A 19,229-nucleotide genomic window follows, 5' to 3' on the forward strand; every position below is an offset into this window, starting at 1 on the left:
GTGGTGAGCACTTTGACCCACCAAGTGCTTCACAGAAGTTTATAATGCAGAGCCGTAAAAATAAAAAATCATATTTTTTCACAATAATTATCTTTTCGCCCCCAATTTTTTATTTTCCCAAGGGTAAGAGAAGAAATTGGACCCCAAAAGTTGTTGTGCAATTTGTCCCGAGTACGCTGATACCCGATATGTGGGGGTAAACAACTGTTTGGGCGCATGGCAGAGCTCGGAACGGAATGAACGCCGTTTGACTTTTCAATGCAAAATTGACTGGAATTGAGATGGGACACCATGTTGCATTTGGAGAGCCCCTGATGTGCCTAAACATTAAACCCCCCAACAAGTGACACCATTTTGGAAAGTAGACCCCCTAAGGAACTTATCTAGATGTGTTTTGAGAGTTTTGATCCCCCAAGTGTTTCACTACAGTTTATAACGCAGAGCCGTGAAAATAAAAATTCTTTTATTTTTTCACAAAAAATGATTTTTTAGCCCCCAGTTTTGTATTTTCGCAAGGGTAACAGGATAAATTGGACCTAAAAAGTTGTTGTCCAATTTGTCCTGAGTACGCTGATACCCCATATGTGGGGGGAACCACTGTTTGGGCGCATGGCAGAGCTCGGGAGGGAAGGAGCGCCATTTGGAATGCAGACTTAGATGGATTGGTTTGCAGGCGTCACTTTGCATTTGCAGAGCTCCTGATGTACCCAAACAGTAGAAACCCCCAAAAGTGACCCCATATTGGAAACTAGACCTCCCAAGGAACTTATCTAGATGTGTTGTGAGAACTTTGAACCCCCAAGTGTTTCACTACAGTTTACAACGCAGAGCCGTGAAAATAAAAAAATCATTTTTTTTTTCCACAAAAATGATTTTTAGCCCCCCAAATTTATATTTTCCCAAGGGTAACAAGAGAACTTGGACCCCAAAAGTTGTTGTCCAATTTATCCCGAGTACGCTGATGCCCTATATGTTGGGGTAAACCCTTGTTTGGGTGCACGGGAAAGCTCGGAAGGGAAGGAGCACTGTTTTACTTTTTCAATGCAGAATTGGCTGGAATTGAGATCGGATGCCATGTCGCGTTTGGAGAGCCCCTGATGTGCCTAAACAGTGGAAACTCCCCAATTCTAACTGAAACCCTAAACCAAACACACCCCTAACCCTAATCCAAACGGTAACCCTAACCACACCCCTAACCCTGACACACCCCTAACTCTAATCCCAACCCTAATCCCAACCGTAAATGTAATCCAAACCCTAACCCTAACTTTAGCCCCAACCCTAACCCTAACTTTAGCCCCAACCCTAACCCTAACTTTAGCTCCAACCCTAGCCCCAACCCTAGCCCTAACCCTAACCCTAGCCCTAACCCTAGCCCTAACCCTAGCCCTAACCCTAACCCTAGCCCTAACCCTAACCCTAACCCTAGCCCTAACCCTAGCCCTAACCCTAACCCTAGCCCTAACCCTAACCCTAACCCTAGCCCTAACCCTAACCCTAGCCCTAACCATAACCGTAGCCCTAACCCTAACCCTAGCCCTAACCCTAATGGGAAAATGGAAATAAATACATTTTTTAAATTTTTATTATTTTTCCCTAACTAGGGGGGTGATGAAGGGGGGTTTGATTTACTTTTATAGCATTTTTTATAGCGGATTTTTATGATTGGCAGCCGTCACACACTAAAAGACTCTTTTTATAGCAAAAAAGTTTTTGCATCTCCACATTTTGAGACCTATAATTTTTCCATATTTTGGTCCACAGAGTCATGTGAGGTCTTGTTTTTTGCGGGACGAGTTGACGTTTTTATTGGTAACATTTTCGGACATGTGACAGTTTTTGATCGCTTTTTATTCCGATTTTTGTGAGGCAGAATGACAAAAAAACAGCTATTCATTAATTTCTTTTGGGGGAGGCGTTTATACCGTTCCACGTTTGGTAAAATTGATAAAGCAGTTTTATTCTTCGCGTCAGTACGATTACAGCGATACCTCATTTATATCATTTTTTTATGTTTTGGCGCTTTTATACGATAAAAACTATTTTATAGAAATAATTATTTTGGCATTGCTTTATTCTGAGGACTATAGCTTTTTTACTTTTTCTTTGATGATGCTGTATGGTGGCTCGTTTTTTGCGGGACAAGATGACGTTTTCAGCGGTACCATGGTTATTTATATCTGTCTTTTTGATCGCGTGTTATTCCACTTTTTGTTCGGCGGTATGATAATAAAGCGTTGTTTTTTGCCTCGGTTTTTTTTTTCTTCCTACGGTGTTCACTGAAGGGGTTAACTAGTAGGACAGTTTTATAGCTTGGGTCGTTACGGATGCGGCGATACTAAATATGTGTACTTTTATTGTATTTTTTTTAATTTAGATAAAGAAATGTATTTATGGGAATAATATATATTTTTTTTCTTTATTTAGGATTTTTTTTTTTTTTTTTTACACATGTGGAAATTTTTTTTTTTACATTTTTACTTTGTCCCAGGGGGGGACATCACAGAAGTTTGCACAGCACTCTGTCAGATCGGCGATCTGACTTATAGTGCTGCAGGCTTACCAAGCGCTTGCTCTGAGCAGGCACTCGGTAAGCCACCTCCCTCCCTGCAGGACCTGGATGCCGCGGCCATTTTGGATCCGGGGACTGCAGGGAGAGGAGGTAAGAGACCCTCGGAGCAATGCGATCACATCGCTTTGCTCCGGGGGTCTCAGGGAAGCACACAGGGAGCCCCCTCCCTGCACGATGCTTCCCTGTACCGCCGGCACACCGCGATCATGTTTGATCGCGGTGTGCCGGGGGTTAATGTGCCGGGGGCGGTCCGTGACTGCTCCTGGCACATAGTGCTGGATGTCAGCTGCGATAGTCAGCTGATACCCGGCCGCGATCGGCCGCGCTCCCCCCATGAGCGCGGCCGATCGCGCTGGACGTACTATCCTGTCGGTGGTCATACGGGCCCACCCCACCTCGATGGGATAGTACGTCCAATGTCAGAAAGGGGTTAATAATTATGGTAATCCTAATTGACCTAAAACGGGAAAGGTTTATTCTGATTTCATGTCAGATATTGAGAAAAACATACATATGTGTGTTTTTTGTATTGTGTATGGAAACTTCTGGTTTCAACTGTAAGTGCCATGAGTTCATAAATGTTATGAATATAATGCCACATGGCATGAAGTTCCTCCAGGGCTCATGTGCATGGCAATGTCTTTTAAGATGACTCTGTATGGTGGCACATAGACCTATAAGTTATTTTTACAGTTCTTTAGGAACTCTGTAGGCTAGCATATTCTCCCTAAGGGCCCGTTCACGGGTTCTGTTTGTCAAAAAACAGACAGCACTAAGACCAACGTTTTTCAATGGGGCAGGGCAGATTAGCAATTTTTTTCACTGATTGAATCTGTGCATGAAAATAAAGCAGCATGCACTAGTGTCTTCTGAGTGTTGGATGACTCTTTCCCATTTAAGTCTATGGCTGCTTAAGTAAAAAAAATTGTACGCCATAGTACCATAACTGTTTTTTTACCGATATATTGCAATTCTGGAACATAGAAAACTGTAAATGGTCTTGTAAATTGTTAATAGCTGCTGCAGTGAAAATGGATTGCATGCACATGACAAGTGAGAACAAAATATCAGAGGTTTCTGAATAAAATTGACTTTTTTTATACGGTCGTGTGACCCTGGCAATCTCTAGGGAAGAACCTAAAAATCTTTGAAAAAAAATATTTGCCCTTATTAGTAAGTGTATATAATATTATGGACACTGCATTGTAGAATAACAATTTGTTGTGATACTGTAACCTCATTAAGGGTATGTGAACACTGCATGTTTTCCCTGAAGTGTCTTCCTTGCCATCTTAGTAATTGTTTTTACGGTGTCTTTGCCGCCAGTGACTATTGTCATGTATGTTATATACATAATAGTGTTGACTTACAAGTGAAAACTGCCTATAGAATGTACAGGTAACTTTTTAGCCACTTCATGGTTTTTGAAGCCTGAAGCGGTTAAAAGAAGTTGCAAAAGAAGGAAAACTTTCACAGCAATGTTGTTTTGACATTGCAGTACATATATTAATTCTTTACATTTTTTTTAGTGGAATCTGCCTGAATAAGATGCCATGTGCACATATCGTAACACAGCAGCAAATGCACTTTCTAATCATTTATTGATCACTAATATACTCAAAGCTTACACTACAAGAGCTAAGCTAGGGAAACATAATAAATTGCAGCACATAGTGCAACAAAACGGACATGTTTTGGCCTAACAGAAAAAGACTGACCAGCACATCCCTATTAGTGTGAATAGGTGCCAGCTAACATAACAATTCTAAGAAAATATAAAGCTGCACTCTGAATTGTTTAGAATGGTACATCTAGAAAATTGGAACTGCATTACTGCCATTGATCTTTGGTTTAGTTCTATATTACATATGCAGCGCCCCCACTGCCGCGGGGCCGAGGGGTACCCGGTACCGGGCCTCGGAGTCTCTGCTCTGGGGTTGTCACGGTGGCTAGGCCCGGTCCGTGACCCTGCTGAGGGGCGCACAATGAAAGGTGGTGGTATGGTGCTGATGTGATGGTGCGGTGTAGTGCCAGTCACGGTAAATAACGAGGACACCAGGTTGCAGTCTCTTTACCTCTTTACTGAAGGCTTCTGAGTCCTCAATCCGGAATACGGTTAACCGGGCTGCGCAAGTCCGGCCGGTCCGATGGCACCTCCAGAGTTCCCTTTGCAGGTGGAAATCTGTGCCTACCTTCCTGCACTTGTGTGTTGTGGTCCTCCCCTGCTGTGCTTACGGGATAGTCCCCACAACTGTTGTGTCTGTTTCTCGTGTTCCCTCACAACTCGATTCTGATGTTCTCCCTCTACGTCCCCCTGATCTTACGGTTAGGACGCACCCGTTTGACGGGGAGGCTCGGAGCTCTTCCGGGACTCCAGCGTCGCCCCACTCCTGTTGTTACCCCCCTGTGTCTTCCTGGGTCTGGGTGAGACAGCCCGCCTGTAACTGACTGTCCTGCCATAGGTTTGAAGTTTGGCTTGGAGCTCTATACTTCCTCGGCGTTCCGGCCACCGGTTATGCGCCTCAATAGGATGTTGCCTCGTCTTACAGCACGACTCCTACTGGTATTCTCCTTGTTGCGTTGATCTAGTTTCTCACTCAGCACAATAAACCTCGCTTCTTGTCCTTTCTTGGGGTACCGCCGCTATATCGCGCAGGCGCGGTCCGTAACGTTCTCTCTGGTCGCTAGGCCTCTGTCAGGATCCCACCCCTGACAGGGACCCCTCTGAATCTTCCCCTACCACACCCTCTGCCACAAGGTGTTGCCTGGTTCCAACCCAGTCAGCTTTCTCATCTAACTTCCTGCCTAACCCCCAGTTTTACCAGATTGTGAGGAGTGGCCTAATAAATAGAACCCTTAGCTCCCCCTGGAGGCCAGACTGTGAAATGTATTGGTGTCTGTGATACCTGGTCAGATGAACTCCTTCAGTGCCATCAGATGTACCAAAGCCCCCCTTAGCGGCGGAGCAACAGTACTGCAACGACCAGGACTCTGGGGCGCTGCACTCCCCCCTGGTTAAATCCAGTACTCCTGGACTGGGAAGAAAACAACAATACATGTCAGCAAAAAGACATACAATTTTGAAAATTCAAGTACTAGTAAACTTTTTAACAGAGCTTCCCTTTATGGGAGGTGAGGACACTTGAACGTTACAAACATGGTTAAATACTATCAATAACAGACTATAAATAACTTTTCTTACCCAACCGGGTATTCTACTAAGTGCAAAATCTTTGAACAATAATTTAACATTGCCTTTAAGGACGTACTCGCTAAATCCACTAAAGACCTTCTTATAAGACATTATAAGGCTACTTAACGTTTTTGCATTCTCCTACTTTACGTCTGCAGGACCGCCTGTCCTAACTGCCCCAGACCTACTGCCTCTCCTTTCTGTACAGGACCGCCCCTTTCCGCCCGGGCCTACTGTCCTTCCACTACTATACACAGTATAGAACATATCATTTTTCTTTCAGTTCAAGATCACTGAGCCATCTCTGTATGGCTCCTAGGAGGACTCACTAACTAACCCCGTACGGGTTCACTTCCTGTCCTCGTTCTTCTATCAACATCATTAAACATTTCCTACAATCAACTAGTTAGTTACATTCAACTTTCACATATCAGCATTAGTACTTTCTCTTTTAGAGCATCATCATTCTCTAAGTACTATCAATGAACATCCCCTTTAAGAGGGGACCAAGTCTCTATGAGGTAGTGCAACTTTTCAAGCTGCAAGTCTGTTCGCAATTAGGACTCCAGTAACATTTTCAAAAACAGTATCTTCGCAAAGTGTCCTTTCTTTATGTAAAACCAGTAGAGAGCACCTTTAAGAAGGTGCAAACTATTTACAACATCAATTTTTGAATCATTCACCGTCCATGATTCGGCAGTCTTTGGATAACTGAGCAAAAGGTAGAAAACAAACAAAAACAATAGGGATCCCGGGTCAACAAAGGGATCCCTTTAAGAATAACCCTAAACGGGTTTTAGCAGCAAAACAGTGAAAACAATTAACTATGTACATTCAATAAAGCATTCTTGCTTACTCTGATTGTGGCTGTGCAGGGGGTGGTCTCCTTCCAGGCCTCACCCGGCCAATGGGTCTCGCTGGTACAGCAAGGGCCGGTCCCGGCTCCAGCAATGACAGGATCCCTCGTCGGGATGCCCTCCTTGCCTGTGGGCGAGCGCGACCCAGAGGCACGCGGTGGACCCGGACCTCCTGAGGTTCCGTGGGGATGGGCTCCGGCACTTTCCCTGCAGAAGGCTCGTCCTCCGGCGTTCCGGCAGCAGCCTGGAGGGCGACGCACCGCTGGACGCCTCGAGCTATCCAGCCAGTTTCGCCAGCCTCCCTCCTCCACCGGGTATAGGTCACTGCGTCGCCAGGCTCCAGGTCGCAAGCGAACCTTCCTCCACAGGGCTCCACTTCCTCCCGGTCGACACGGACCTGTAGTGGCTCCCCGATCTCCTGGATAACTCCCCTTCCCTTCCGGGAGTTGAAGGACACCACAACACCCCAGTGTGACGGTGGAGTCTCTGCGACGCTTGTTAGATCGACCTGGGCTGCCGGTTAGGGTCTGTTCCGCCACGCTGTCATCAGGCGCTGCAGGTGTTCCGCCTCCGGCAGGATCCTCAGGCCCTGTGCCTGCAGCTCGCACTCCGCCGCGGTCGGGATGAAAGAAGCGGGGGACACCGGAGACAGGCGGACCTCCGTAGATTGACCCAGCCGAGCGATCACACGGGCGTCGGCCTCCAGGCGGTAGGCTATCTGCCGGGCCTCGGCTGCAGCCACACACTCTTCGGACGGTGGGCAGGGAAGTCGGCCCATCGGTAGCTCCGCAAGGGTCAGTTCCCGCAACGATGGCGTGTCCGGGGCTGTGTCGGGTTGTGCAGCCTCTCGCTGAGTCGGGTCATTCCCACGCGGTGCTCCCGGCGTCGCCATCTTCGCTTCCTCTCCAGGGTCCTCTTCTCGCGGTCTCTTTCGTGGGCAGCCCCATCTCCATGGTCTCCATCCTCCAAAGAGAATAAGGAGGCGGACCTCGGCTGCTGACGGGCACGTCCTCAGGACGCAGAAATATTTAGACTGGGCGGCCATTGTCTTTCGCGCTCTCCAGCTCGTCTACGCCCACTCCACGCCCCTCTTCTTCTCCCGCGCTCTGCTCAGCGCTGTAATGGCGGCGGATTTTGGCGGCAAGTGGCACAGCACAGTCTTTGCAATAAGTCACAGTCCAAGTATAATAAATCACAGTTCCAAGGCACACATGACCCAATTCTTCAGGCTTAAGTAGATCCTGTTCATGATGCCAAATTTGCAGCGCCCCCACTGCCGCGGGGCCGAGGGGTACCCGGTACCGGGCCTCGGAGTCTCTGCTCTGGGGTTGTCACGGTGGCTAGGCCCGGTCCGTGACCCTGCTGAGGGGCGCACAATGAAAGGTGGTGGAATGGTGCTGATGTGATGGTTCGGTGTAGTGCCAGTCGCGGTAAATAACGAGGACACCAGGTTGCAGTCTCTTTACCTCTTTACTGAAGGCTTCTGAGTCCTCAATCCGGAATACGGTTAACCGGGCTGCGCAAGTCCGGCCGGTCCGATGGCACCTCCAGAGTTCCCTTTGCAGGTGGAAATCTGTGCCTACCTTCCTGCACTTGTGTGTTGTGGTCCTCCCCTGCTGTGCTTACGGGATAGTCCCCACAACTGTTGTGTCTGTTTCTCGTGTTCCCTCACAACTCACAACTCGATTCTGATGTTCTCCCTCTACTTCCCCCTGATCTTACGGTTAGGACGCACCCGTTTGACGGGGAGGCTCGGAGCTCTTCCGGGACTCCAGCGTCGCCCCACTCCTGTTGTTACCCCCCTGTGTCTTCCTGGGTCTGGGTGAGACAGCCCGCCTGTAACTGACTGTCCTGCCATAGGTTTGAAGTTTGGATTGGAGCTCTATACTTCCTCGGCGTTCCGGCCACCGGTTATGCGCCTCAATAGGATGTTGCCTCGTCTTACAGCACGACTCCTACTGGTATTCTCCTTGTTGCGTTGATCTCGTTTCTCACTCAGCACAATAAACCTCGCTTCTTGTCCTTTCTTGGGGTACCGCCGCTATATCGTGCAGGCGCGGTCCCGTAACGTTCTCTCTGGTCGCTAGGCCTCTGTCAGGATCCCACCCCTGACAGGGACCCCTCTGAATCTTCCCCTACAACACCCTCTGCCACAAGGTGTTGCCTGGTTCCAACCCAGTCAGCTTTCTCATCTAACTTCCTGCCTAACCCCCAGTTTTACCAGATTGTGAGGAGTGGCCTAATAAATAGAACCCTTAGCTCCCCCTGGAGGCCAGACTGTGAAATGTATTGGTGTCTGTGATACCTGGTCAGATGAACTCCTTCAGTGCCATCAGACGTACCATAGCCCCCCTTAGCGGCGGAGCAACAGTACTGCAACGACCAGGACTCTGGGGCGCTGCACATACATGTGAAATTTTGAAAAATTGGAAATGCAAGGGATGTGTAGGGATGTGCTGGTCAGTCCTTTTCTGTTTATAGCAAACTCATGTGACATGGGCACTCCCATGTCCAATTCAAGCAGATTAAGGTGGTTTTAACTAGCTGGTTCCTTCCTGCCCCATATATTATAGACTTTTTAGTCCAGGAGAGGTGTCTTATCAGGTCAGGGACCCAACTATAAGGTACACATTGACACTGCATTTGGGCTCATATACATTGGCCAATCTGTGTGCTAAGTACCTTCTTTTTACTGCAAATTTTACTGTAGCAAATTTTGCATTTCCAATTCTTCAAAATTTCAATATGGCAATAATGCCGTTCCAATTTTCTAGCTGTACCATTCTAAACAATTGAGAGTGCAGCTTTATATTTTCTTAGTTATGTTTTTGGCCTAGGCCATGACAAGCTTAGTAATATCTACTTTGGATCGATGGTGATTGTTTAGCTGCTGTGTTTACAGCCATTAGCAGTATTTCATGCATATAAGCAAAAGGGAAAAATGAAATGCAACAGAACAGCAGCCTGACAGGTGGATGAAGAGCTGCAAGACCCAAGATGAAAAGAAAAGTGAATGAGTTTTGGAATAGGCCAGATGTTTAAATGCGTGGCCCTGGCAGTGTGAGAAAATGCCTGCTCAGTGGCCAAATGGCATCTCGGATTCCCACCCTGGCTGCTCATCCATTATCCACTGCTGAAGACAAAGGAGCACTAAAAGATGGGGAGGGGTGAATTCCATTGTTCCAAGCGGCCCCTAATTATGGAAATCTTGTTAATCTATTCAACAGCGTCCTAAACTAGTCTTTTGTTCCAGGTTCTCCTAAAAGCTATATAAGGAGAGTCTTGGTAAATCACCAGTATGTGGGACAGAAGGACTTGATATAACCCATCAACTCATATCTCTATGCAATGGGCAAAACAAAATTCAGGCTGCAAATATTTGACTGTTCTGTCAAGAAATAGACACCATCCTGGACTCCATATCTCTGTGGGAGGCAGCTGTGCCCATGTTAGCAGTAGGTCTTCTGCTTGACAGACATTTTAAATGACAATACAATCTGTGAAATGGGATTACTGAACAGGGTACATTTTGTGGGTAATAAGTTTAATCAGACATGACACAAACCATGCACGTCTAATTGTGTATTTGGCCAAAATATTTTTCCAAAATGAAATAATCAAATGGCTGTTTGCATTTTTAGAGGTTTATTGTTAATATTGGCATGTATAGGATAGTGTATGTGTGTCAGTTCCTCAATATAGTATAAAAATTATGAAGACAGCACTCGTTTTTTTAGAAAAAAATATGGTGGTTTAATAGCCCATATGAGCCTCTACCAAGCCTACATGGGCTATGTGAGGCAGTGTGGGGGATCATATGTGAGGGTCAATATGTGTCCCCCAGGATGTGGATGGAGTCTTATTAAACCAGCTGGAGCGCCTTGAGTTAACAGCAGAACACTTGTGAATAACAATGCAAAATAAAAGAAAGAGTGTATTGGGTCCAAGTAGTTGACCCAGTCAGATTTTTAGGAACACCTGTCAAGGGCTTTTATTTTTGTCCCGGGTAGAAGCGGTAGTAAATTCAGATCCATGGGCATGACAGCGAATCCCAAAAATGTGTGATTGGGCTCAAGGAAGCCCAGTACTTAGGGTATGTGATCGGCCGTGGGGTTATCAAACACTAAATAAATAAAATCGAGGCCATACAGAACTGGCCAGCCTGTTACTACCAAACACGTAAGAACGCCCCTCAGCATCACTGGGTACTACCGAAGGTTCATATCTAACTTCCCGGGGAGAATAACACCCCTAACCGATCTCTTAAAGGCAAAGATGTCGGTCATGGTCCGATGGAACCCTAAGGCCGGAGTCACATTACCGTTGAATACGGATAAGTGCTATGCGATAATTAATCGCATAGCACTCGGACCAGTATTCATCTATGGAGCAGCTCACATTACCGGGTTTTTTCTCGGCCATTTTCAGTGTGCGAGTGAAATTGCAGCATGCTGCGATTGCCACCGACACTCGGCTGCGTCTCGGCTCTCTCGCACCCATATAAGCCTATGGGTGCGAGTGAGACAATGCACATAATTCGGATATCATCCAAGTGATGTGCGATATACGCTGACCCCGACAATGGAGGAGATGGAGAAATTCATTTCTCCGCCTCCTCTGCAGCTGTGCTCTGATCCGCTCTCTGCGAGAGGCTCGGAGCACAGACACATGACGCTCGGCTCCCGCTCGCAGCATAGCAGGAGCCGAGGGTCATTAACATATCTCATCCGATGCTCTCGCATCGGATGCCATACGCTAGTGTGACTCCAGCCTTAGGTGGAGGAAGCATACCAGTCAATTTGGTGCTGTGTGGACAGCCCATCCTTATTAGCCCCAACTGCAAGAAAGTCTTTGTCGTGCAGACGGATGCATCTAATGTCGGCCTAGAAGTGGTCCTGTCACAGGAGGTGAACGGACAGGAGCAAAAGGTCACCTACCTGAGTAAGAAACTCACCCCAGCCAAGAAAAATTACAGCGTAGTGGAGAAGGCGTGCTTGGCTATTAAGTGGGCCTTGGAGTCCCTACGCTATTATTTGCTCGGTCGACTGTTTTACTTGGTGACAGATCATTCACTCTTGCTCTGGATGAGAAATGCCAAAGAGAGGAATGCTCGAGTCACCAGATGGTTCCTGTCGCTGCAAAACTTTAATTTCACTGTGGAACATTGTGCAGGGAAGGTGCAAGGAAATGCGGATGCCCTGTCACAGGCACCCTGTATGATGATAAGTAACATAGTAACATAGTTAATAAGGTTGAAGGAAGACTTTAAGTCCATCTAGTTCAACCCATAGCCTAACCTAACATGCCCTAACATGTTGACCCAGAGGAAGGCAAAAAAACCCCATGTGGCAAAGAGTAAACTCCACATTGGAGCAACCCTACAAGTTTGAACAGAGGGGGGATCATATGCGAGGGTCAATATGTGTCCCCAAGGATGCGGACAGAGTCTTATTAGACCCGCTGGAGTGCCTTGTGTTCACAGCAGAACGCCTGTGAATCACAAGGAAAAATAAAAGAAAGAGTGGATTGGGTCCATGTAGTTGACCCAGTCAGATTTTTAGGAAAACCTGTCATGGGATTTTATTTTTAAAGGGATTTGCAGGTTTGGTAGTGGGGCAAATCCCTCTCTCCCCGCTGGGTTTTGGAAGTGGCTCTATGGCCACGATTCCATTTAAAGTCTGTCAGTTTTGTTTAGGGTGTGTCAGTTTTATAGTTTGCAAGCTGCAGAGCAGGAGGCTCTGTGCAACCCAGGTCTGTGTGGAGATAACACAGAGACAGGGAACTCAATTCGGCTGATGCACCCAAGCGACATGGCGGTGTCACTGTCAACAGCAACGGGTTCTGAACACGGACTGTATTTGTGGAAACCCAGCTGCGATCCGGAGGATATCCTGTATGTGAGTTTGAAAATAAAGACACTGTTTATGTTGAACTTTCTGAGGTCCCTGTCTATCGCACTGCACCATCGCACTGCACCAACCCCGCTGCACTACAGCTATTAAACCATCATATTCTTTCTAAAAAGGAGTGCTGTCTTCATCATTTTTATTATGTGTGTATATACAGTGGGGCAAAAAAGTATTTAGTCATTCAGCAATAGTGCAAGTTCCACCACTTAAAAAGATGAGAGGCGTCTGTAATTTACATCATACGTAGACCTCAACTATGGGAGACAAACTGAGAAAAAAAAATCCAGAAAATCACATTGTCTGTTTTTTTATCATTTTATTTGCATATTATGGTGGAAAATAAGTATTTGGTCAGAAACAAACAATCAAGATTTCTGGCTCTCACAGACCTGTAACTTCTTCTTTAAGAGTCTCCTCTTTCCTCCACTCATTTCCTGTAGTAATGGCACCTGTTTAAACTTGTTATCAGTATAGAAAGACACCTGTGCACACCCTCAAACAGTCTGACTCCAAACTCCACTATGGTGAAGACCAAAGAGCTGTCAAAGGACACCAGAAACAAAATTGTAGCCCTGCACCAGGCTGGGAAGACTGAATCTGCAATAGCCAACCAGCTTGGAGTGAAGAAATCAACAGTGGGAGCAATAATTAGAAAATGGAAGACATTCAAGACCACTGATAATCTCCCCCGATCTGGGGCTCCACGCAAAAACCCACCCCGTGGGGTCAGAATGATCACAAGAACGGTGAGCAAAAATCCCAGAACCACGCGGGGGGACCTAGTGAATGAACTGCAGAGAGCTGGGACCAATGTAACAAGGCCTACCATAAGTAACACACTACGCCACCATGGACTCAGATCCTGCAGTGCCAGACGTGTCCCACTGCTTAAGCCAGTACATGTCCGGGCCCGTCTGAAGTTTGCTAGAGAGCATTTGGATGATCCAGAGGAGTTTTGGGAGAATGTCCTATGGTCTGATGAAACCAAACTGGAACTGTTTGGTAGAAACACAACTTGTCGTTTTTGGAGGAAAAAGAATACTGAGTTGCATCCATCAAACACCATACCTACTGTAAAGCATGGTGGTGGAAACATCATGCTTTGGGGCTGTTTCTCTGCAAAGTGGCCAGGACGACTGATCCGGGTACATGAAAGAATGAATGGGGCCATGTATCGTGAGATTTTGAGTGCAAACCTCCTTCCATCAGCAAGGGCATTGAAGATGAAACGTGGCTGGGTCTTTCAACATGACAATGATCCAAAGCACACCGCCAGGGCAACGAAGGAGTGGCTTCGTAAGAAGCATTTCAAGGTCCTGGAGTGGCCTAGCCAGGCTCCAGATCTCAACCCTATAGAAAACCTTTGGAGGGAGTTGAAAGTCCGTGTTGCCAAGCGAAAAGCCAAAAACATCACTGCTCTAGAGGAGATCTGCATGGAGGAATGGGCCAACATACCAACAACAGTGTGTGGCAACCTTGTGAAGACTTACAGAAAACGTTTGACCTCTGTCATTGCCAACAAAGGATATATTACAAAGTATTGAGATGAAATTTTGTTTCTGACCAAATACTTATTTTCCACCATAATATGCAAATAAAATGATAAAAAACCAGACAATGTGATTTTCTGGATTTTTTTTTCTCAGTTTGTCTCCCATAGTTGAGGTCTACCTATGATGTAAATTACAGACGCCTCTCATCTTTTTAAGTGGTGGAACTTGCACTATTGCTGAATGACTAAATACTTTTTTGCCCCACTGTATACTTCAAATCAATATGCATATTACTATTGGTACCAACTACTCACTTTGTAATCCACGGCGATTCATGCTCCAAAACAATGATGCCCAAGTAGGAAGAGTCACTTTGTTACATACAAACATATGGATTCACAGTTCTGGTGGCAGGATTGCTGGATTGTCCTAAATGTGGCTAAAATCAGAAAATATGAGAAAAATTCAATATGATGAATTATATTTAAGAGAAACATATAGTCATAGTTAAATAGGGATGAATGTCCAAATTTAGCAACCAAAGTCAACTGCCAAACTGCTGTAATTAAGAGTAAATGGATTAATTGCAATGCACACACAGCCTGTTGTGTCCCCAGTGTGACAGATACAGGAAAACACAGCCTTCAAAATCAAGAAATGATTGACACTTTAACTCAGGCTCATGTGAACCACATCAAGTGTGACTGTTTGGACCATTTACTGCTTATCATGGCTGTGAAAATCTAATATATAAAGCTGAATGTGTGTATGTGTGTGTGTATGTATGTATGTATGTATGTCCGGGATTGGCATCTGAACCGTCGCAGCTACAGCCACAAAATTTTGCACAGTCACACGTCTGGACCCCGAGAGCGTCATAGGCTATGTTGTGAGGTGAAAGTTTAACCCCGCGCTTTCCAATTCACCAAACAATTTTGCCCCTATCTACATAATGGGGAAAAAGTGAAAGGAAAAGTGTTGGAGGCGTCGCAGCTACAGGCACAAAATTTTGCACAGTCACACGTCTGGACCCTGAGAGCGTCAAAGCTATGTTGTGAGGTGAAATTTTAACCCCGCGCTTTCCAATTCACCAAACAATTTTGCCCCTATCTACATAATGGGGAAAAAATGAAAGGAAAAGTGTTGGAGGCAAATTAACAGCTGCCAGATGTGAACAAGGGGGACTTAAAGAATGACAGCGATGGCGCCAAAGAGTATATACTGTACAGTTGCTAAGGTGGGGCCCCAACATGGGATAATCACCACACCACCACGGGGATATGAACACACACACAAAATGCGCCACACACTACCACGTGCTCGAACACATATACCACCCTCAGCGCACATTTCACCACACATACACCAACCTCGCCACATAAAAGTAGAAACACAAAAGTCGCCGCTCAAAACTCGCCACGCGCAAAATTCTCCACATGCAAAACTCACCACACGTGCAAAACTCACCTCATGGAAAACTTGCCACACGCAAAACTTGCACACGCAGAAAAATTGCCACACGCAGAAAAATTGCCACATGCACAAAAGTTGCAACACATGCAAAAGTTGCCTCACACAAAACTTGCACATACTCAAAAGGCAGCACGCGCAAAACTCGTCACGCGCAAAACTCGCCATGCGCAAAACTTGCTGCACACAACTTGCTACACTAACCTGTCACATGCAACTCGATACACAAAAAGTTGCTACACGCATGTCGCCACACAAAACTCATCTCACAAAAGTCCCTACATGCATGTCGCCACACGCAACTCAACACACACAACTTGACACACGAAACTCACCCTAAAAAACACACAAGTCTGGTATTATCCTTCAAAAATAAAAATCTGATTAATAAGCAGACAAACTACAAGAGCAACAAATGTACCATATAGGAATCCGGCAGCTGTCAGTCACATGACCAGTCTATTATGTGTATGTGTGAGCTAATATATACTGCCAGGGGGAGGGCTTCCTGTTGGCTGGGGATTTATCAGGCTGCCATTTTAGCTTACAAATACTGAGGTAAAAATACTGACCAAATAACGTGTGAACGAGGGCTAATACAGGAGGAGATGACATACAGCTATATACTATATACAGGAGGAGATGACACACAGGTATATACTATTTACAGGGGAGATGACACACAGGTATATACTATATACAGGAGGAGATGACACACAGATATATACTATATACAGGAGAGATGACACACAGGTATATACTATATAGAGGAGGAGATGACATACAGGTACATACTACATACAGGAGGAGATGACATACAGGTATATACTATATACAGGAGGAGATGACACACAGGTATATACTATATACAGGAGCAGATTACCTACAGGTATATAGTATATACAGGAGGAGATGACATACAGGTATATGCTATGTATAGGAGGAGATGACATACAGGTATATACTATATACAGGAGGAGATGACACACAGATATATACTATATATAGGTGAGATGACACACAGGTATATACTATATACAGGAGATTACATACAGGTATATCTAATATATAAAGCTGAATGTGTGTATGTATGTATGTGTGTATGTCCGGGATTGGCATCTGCACCGTCACAGCTACAGCCACAAAATTTTGCACAGTCACACGTCTGGACCCCGAGAGCGTCATAGGCTATGTTGTGAGGTGAAATTTTAACCCCGCACGTTCCAATTCACCAAACAATTTTGCCCCTATCTACATAATGGGGAAAAAGTGAAGGGAAAAGTGTTGGAGGAAAATTGACAGCTGCCAGATGTGAACAATGAGGACTTAAACACGTGCTTGAACACATATACGACCCTCAGCACACATTTCACCACACACACACCAACCTCGCCACATAAAAGTCGAAACACAAAAGTCACCACTCAAAACTCGCAAAGCGCAAAACTCGCTACATGCAAAACTCGCCATATGCAAAACTAGGCTCACGCAAAACTCGCCACACGTGCAAAACTCACCTCATGGAAAACTCACCTCATGCAAAACTTGCACACACAGAAAAATTGCCACATGTACAAAAGTTGCACCACATGCAAAAGTTGCCTCACAAAAAACTTGCACATACTCAAAACGCACCACACATAAAACTCGCCACGTGCAAAACTCGCCATGCACAAATCTTGCTGCACACAACTTGCTACACTAACCTGTCACATGCAACTCGACACACAAAATGTTGCTACACGCATGTCACCACACGCAACTCAACACACACAACTTGACACATGAAACTCGCCCTAAAACACACACAAGTCTGGTATTGTCCTTCAAAAATAAAAATCTGATTAATAAGCAGACAAACTACAAGAGCAACAAATGTACCATATAGGAAATACGGCAGCTGTCAGTCACATGACCTGTCTATTATGTGTATGTGTGAGCTAATATATACTGCCAGGGGGGAGGGCTTCCTGTTGGCCGGGGATTTATCAGGCTGCCAATAGCAACCAATCACAGCTCAGCTTCTATTTTGCTACAGTTAATTAACCTGAGCTCTGATTGGTTAATATAGGCAACAAAGACATTCTCAGTATAACAAAGCTAATATATGTTGTGAAATTCTTCTATTAGCTTAGTTTTTGCCTTTTAATAATTACATTTCTATCTATTTGTTTTGTGGTTTTTGCGTGCAGAATAAATTATTGTTAACACATTCTATTTTGCTATGACTGCTAACAGCAGTCATTAACCCGGGCGAAGCCGGGTAGTACAGCTAGTATTATAATATATTGCATCCCTTAATGAAGGCAGATTACAATGTAATATGTCAGCAACATAGCAACTTTTGAAATCACAGTCAAAATTTCACATGCATTGAAAAAAAAATGAATAGGCAATTTATTAATATTTCATGTAAGTTTTAAAGTTTCACTACTGAGGAATCCAGTGGTTTCCACAAGGATTACTACTAACAATATAACACAATAGATCTATAATAGAGAATGGGTTAACATGGAGAACAGAATGATTATCCATATGGCAGCTGGTTGACGTATACGTAGTCAAAAATATATGGGCTGGCAGTGCACAACTTGCCGAGAACATGCATTTCAGAACAGGTGATAGACTCTGAACGTCAGGCTTCTGACAGGGACAGCTAGTCCATTGCTCTTCTCTCTAATGACCAGGGGATATAAAAGGCCAGTCATTTTGATGACTAAGGACTGACATTTTTAACAAGGTCCACTGTTACATACGGATATTCACACTTATTATAACTCTGATATTGGGAGAACACCCAGACACTACGGTCAGAAGATTAAAAGGTAGAAATGCTAAGAGCTTGTTTATACAGCCTCAGAATTCAGACTGATTAAATCCTGCATCCCAGGAGAAATGGGAAATCGCATCCTTAACCCACATACTTAATCTTCTTGATAGCATGCATCCGAAGAGTCATGCACAACCATCTGATTTCTTGACAATTTGTCTCTGCAGCAAGGCGAGAGAGTCATGGACGCCTGGGATATGAGATCACCTCTACTGGGTGTACTTGTAACATAAGTATAAGGGGATTCGCCAGGACTACAATGAGCACTAAACCACAGCTGTGAAAAGATATCACCGTGCTGCAACTGAAATATAAATACACTGCTCAAAAAAATAAAGGGGACACTAAAATACCAAATCCTGGATATTACTGAATTAAAAATTTAATTTGCAAATCTTTATTCATTACATAGTGGAATGTATTGAGAACAATATAACATGAAAATAATCAATGTAAATAAAAATTAATATCCCATGGAGGTCTAAATTGGGAATGATACTCAAAATCAAAGTGAAATATCAAATTACAGGCTGATCCAACTTCAATGGAAATGCCTTAAAACAAGGAAATGATGCTCAGTAGTATGTGTGGCCTAAATGTGCCTGTATGACCTCCCTACAATGCCTGGGCATGCTCCTGATAAGGCGGCGGATGTTCTCCTGAGGGATCTCCTCCCAGACCTGGATTAAATCATCAGTCACCTTCTGGACATTCTGTGCTGCAACGTGGCATTGGTGGATGAAATGAGACATAATATCCTTGTTGTGATCGATTGGATTCAGGTTTTAGGAATGTCCAGGCCAGTCCATAGCATCAATGCCTTCATCATGCAGGAACTGCTGACACACTTCAGCCACATGAGACCTAGCACCTGCATATGTGTCATGAATCCCAATGGCTAGGGA

At 45.0% G+C, this 19,229-nt stretch overlaps 1 protein-coding gene across 1 annotated transcript in view; it reads right to left on the reverse strand.

Moving 5' to 3' along the window:
* The window catches only part of LOC143816889 (fidgetin-like), a 151,506-nt gene that overhangs the window by 26,924 nt on the left and 105,353 nt on the right, over window positions 1–19,229 (reverse strand). Inside the window, exon 2 of the mRNA XM_077297840.1 lies at window positions 14,339–14,463. The gene's annotated coding sequence lies outside the window, so the exon portion shown is untranslated. The remainder of the gene's footprint in view (window positions 1–14,338; window positions 14,464–19,229) is intronic.

This window comes from Ranitomeya variabilis, chromosome 3 (assembly GCF_051348905.1).
Source record: "Ranitomeya variabilis isolate aRanVar5 chromosome 3, aRanVar5.hap1, whole genome shotgun sequence".
In the NCBI taxonomy this organism is placed as follows: Eukaryota; Metazoa; Chordata; class Amphibia; order Anura; family Dendrobatidae; genus Ranitomeya; species Ranitomeya variabilis.